The sequence below is a fragment of the Lynx canadensis genome, chromosome B1 (genome assembly GCF_007474595.2).
Source record: "Lynx canadensis isolate LIC74 chromosome B1, mLynCan4.pri.v2, whole genome shotgun sequence".
NCBI lineage: Eukaryota > Metazoa > Chordata > Mammalia > Carnivora > Felidae > Lynx > Lynx canadensis.
Window position 1 is genome coordinate 55016154 of NC_044306.2, and position 4248 is coordinate 55020401.

The following is a 4248-nucleotide window of genomic DNA, read 5'->3' on the forward strand; positions in this document are numbered from 1 at the left end:
TAGGGGGAATTAGAGCCCAGCGCCCGGTGGGGCATAATGAGTGTGCCTGCTCTGGAGGAGAGGACAAGGCAGCAAGGCTGGCCTGGGGAAGCCACCGCTCTCTGCACCAAGAGTTGCTTGCCCTTTGGCTGTCAAATGAACTCAGAGTTACTCACGTCCAACCTATGGCAGGAGCTTTTCAGAGTCTGATTACTGCAGACTGGGCCCCCTTTTGGTGCACGAGGCCCTCCCCTAGGCTTGGGCCTGGGCTCCTAGTTGCTATGGGGATGGTGGGGGGGGGGGGGGGGGGGGGAGGAGCTGAGAGTCCACCACCACAGCAGAACTCAGGCCGGTGGCCAAGGGGCTCAATCTAAGTCAGGGAAGTTATGGGTGGTCCTCTGCTGCTCTTTCAGGACCTGGCCTGGGTTCTTCCATCAAGAAAACAGGAGTAGGGGTGCCCGACCAGTTCAGTCCATAGAGCAAGCAACTCTTGATCTCAATCAAGGTGGGGAGTTCGATCCGCACCTTGGGTGTACAGCTTACTTAATTTAAAAAAAAAAAAAAGATTTTTTTTTTTAAAGAGAAGTAATAAAATCTGCCTGCCCCTACTTCCAGAACATGAGAGAAAGAACTACTATTAGTGAGAGCCTATTAAGGGTCCAGCATTTTATAGGCTGTACATTGCTTGATCTTGACAAACCGTAAGAGGAGTATTTCCAAACCTTGTGTACCTGCAAGGACACTGAGGTGCAGAGAGGAGGGACTTGACCAGAGCCATAGGTCTGTGCATCCAAACACATTTTAGGGATCCTTACTACCATCCTCTTGCTTCTAGCAACGTCCTGAGAGTTGATGACACACTGATAGGTCCTGCAGCCTGGGCTAGGTCTCTGGTTGACCTTGAAGAGAGAGATGAGCTGCTTTTCATCTGTCTCTAATATATATTCCTGGAGAGTGATGTAAGTGGTGGGAAATTGGTTCTAAGGACTTGAAGCCTTGGACACCATTTTAAGCTGCAGCACCTTTGTACCTATTCCCCCAAAAATATTCATGAGAAAGTCAGTTACCAGGAATCTCTTACTCAGCCAGAAGAGTCCAAAGTCTACCCCACACTTTTCTTTCCCCATCACACCACGGTTGAGAAGATTTAAACTCAGATTCACTGGACCTGAGTTTCTGTTCATGCCACGAGCATCTGAACTGAGCCCAAATACTCCCCTTCAGCCTGGGGCTTTGAAGCCCGGGGAGACCTAGGAAGGAATTAACATGGTCCTAAACTTCCAAGTGCCTTTCTCCACCTGTCAAGGCCAGGCTTTGTCCAGCGAGCAGAAGAGACCACTTGCCCCTAAATTGGGGGGAGGACTGAGTGTGGGCTCTGGAAACCCATGGTTCTAGCAGTGAAACCCTGAGGGTTCCCACCACCCAAACATTCTTATTGGCACCCCTAGTTCCCAGAACTTGTTCAGTAGTTGCTTCTTGGTGTCATGGACTTTCTTTTCATCCACAGAGAGGCTGTCTGGTGACTGCTCGCCTACACTCGAGAAAATGCCTTAGAGTTTGAATTTGAGGCATTTGCAGAAGGAAAGAGGGGACAGACAGAACAGGCAAAGCCTAAAAGCAAGGAGGGAGGGTGTAGAGGTCTGTGTGTGGCCGGGGGCAGGGGGAGCAATTGTGATTTGAGACTCGCTTAGGGAAATTTTTGTTTCCTCTCCTACACAGGCACAGTCCTAGCCCAGATGCTCTCCATCGCCTTTTTACTTCCCCATTTTCCTTTTCCTTTAGTCTCCTGTTGCTGGGCCTGGGTGAGGAGAATTAGGGAGCCAGATGCCCACATTCTTCTCTTTTGGTCAGCACAGCTGCATGGGGCACAGACTCCAGGTGGGCGTTCAGGATGAATTGTTTTAAAGAGTCCCTAAAGCTATACTCACCCTTGTGGAGCCCCCTGTTCCCCTTGGGCATGGATGGGAAATTCAGGGGTATCAGGTGCATTTCCTCATTTTCTGGTTATTCTAAGACCTCTGGGCCCTAACTGCCCCTGGAGCACTGTTCCAAACCTGGAGGCGGCTAAATGAATGATCATTTAATAGAATTAAAAAAAAAAAACCCATCAGGGTATATTAACTCACTTTATAGTCCTTGTGGTGGGAGAGGGAGAGACTATGGTGATTTCCTAAATGCCAGCTAGTTAAGTCCCTCTACCTCCTCCCTCTGGAGTTAAGAAAGCCTCCCTGCATCCATGTATTTCTCCTCTATCATAGTTTGCTACATTTTTTGCTGCTGCTCATGCCTGGCGGCACCACACTTGACCTTAGGAATGCCAAGTGGAAGAGCCTGACGATGAGACTGAGACTAGGTCGCCAATTTGAACTGAACTTGGTTTTTCCTCCTCCAACCAGAATGGCATGACTCAGGTATAAAATCTCCTCTCCTCTCAGAGACTCTGGCGGTCTGGAAAGTATAAAAAGAAAAAACAAAATCAGTAAATTCAAGAGAGAAATGAAAAGAGCAAGAAAACTGTAGGAAGAGAGGGAAAGAAAAAGGAAAATACTTGTACACAAAATTGGAAGGGTGTTTGGAACCCCGCCTCAATTTCTAACAACTGAAGCTAAGGCTTGTTGGTCTCCACTGGGTTCCTCCACTGGTCTCTCCAACCCAATTCCCTTGTTCAGGATCTGTGGGGTTCTTTGCCTGGGAAAGGCACATTCACATGGTCTGGTCTATGGTAGGGCTTTACCTACTGGCGGTGGGTAGGGAAAGGTGGTGGTGGCAGCAGAGAGGGAGGTGAGAAGAGCCCTGGGAGGTGTGGCCATGTCAGGTGGAGGCCCCTCCCCCACCCATACGGAGGGGCCCAGCATCCACCACCCCAGGGGAGCCTCTGGGCTCCAGGCCATCCTGGGTGACTTAAGCCAGAGTGATCTTATTACAGCCATTAGTGACCAGAATGATTTCTTATGCCAAGAGCAGAAAGAAATGGATCCAAATGAGAAAACCGGGACAGCTTGGGTTCTGCGAGATGGCTGCGAGCTGGGGATTGCACCGATAATAAAGCCCATAGCTGCTTCTTTGGCATCCACTCCATGTCAGGCAAAGTCGAGCACACAGGTAGGCTCTGAGCTGCAGAGTTTGTAGTTGTGCAGGGCTGGAAGGCACTTATGGGTAACAATTAGACTATAATGTGCTTATGGGTTGGCAGAAAATGGGGAGACATTCCTGGCATACGTAAGAAGACTTACTACTCCCACTTCCTTCCCAGCGGTAGGTTTAAGGTAAGTCTCTCCTTTGCTGATGATGACCAACCCTGCCCCCAGAATCCATCAGGAGTTTGGACGCATCCACAGCTCCCGGAGAAGATCCCGCTTGACCTCCCTGTCAGAGGCAAGTGCTTAGTGCATTTCTGAGGCCAGGTATACCTGGGTTGGGTCTTAGCTTCTAGACTGGAGCTGGCATCTTGGCCTCAGAGTTTATTTCTGCCTTTGCAAAACTGGGACATTTGCCCAATAAGGGGTTTGGAAGTGCCGTTCCTAGCCCTGATGATCCTCCTCATAGTGCATTTGTTTATTCATCTTTAGAGAAAAGACGCAGTTTCTTTCTAGAAGCTCTAGAAATGTGACAAAACTTCCATCTCCCCTTCCCACGCCGAGGTATGGTTGCTGGGTTGATCACCTCCCTCCCCCCACCGATTACTAGCAGCTCTGCAGAATTCCAAACCCTGACCTCTGCATCTCACCAGTGCAAGTTTGAGAACTTGCCCCCAGTGTATGTTCTCTGACCCTAGTTGTCAAGGTTTGATTTCTGCATTCTTGCTGTTGCTCTTCACTTACTTCTATTACCCCCTCCAGCTGCACTTCAGGGAAGCCCACATTCTACGGACCCAAAGGATGGTCCCTCAAACAGGCCAGAACCTGTGCAAATATCCAGACCTGTGATGCCCATGGAGCACGGCCTCCTACTCACCTGCCTGTGGGCCAGTCCGCACATGCATGACTAGGCGTTCTGGGAGTGGGAGGATGTGAGGACTAGCTGGCCACAGGGACTGAGAGGTAACACCTGCTTGATCCTTTGCTAGGATCTGGGACTCTCTCAATGCACAATGCTTTCCAGGGAGTCTTGAAGAGCTAGCCGGGCTCCCTTTGCATTTTCTTTTTTCCACTAAAGAAAGTAAACATCTTGCATGTGTTTCCATAGTGGTTAGGCACTGATTATGGGAGACCGCCTTGCAGAAACTTGGCTGTTGTGGCCTGAGGACACTGGGACTGAGTAAAGCACTTG

General features: G+C 49.7%; 1 long non-coding RNA gene across 2 annotated transcripts; it reads left to right on the forward strand.

Moving 5' to 3' along the window:
- Window positions 1-339: 339 nt before the first annotated feature.
- On the forward strand, window positions 340-3841 carry LOC116738020. 2 transcript variants are annotated; one of them, XR_004343520.1, is made up of 3 exons: window positions 340-2390; window positions 2944-3081; window positions 3233-3841. It is a non-coding gene; the product is annotated as an uncharacterized LOC116738020 (long non-coding RNA). The 2 variants fall into 2 exon arrangements; XR_004343519.1 differs by having other exon boundaries at window positions 340-1857; window positions 2238-2390; window positions 2944-3841.
- Window positions 3842-4248: the final 407 nt, after the last annotated feature.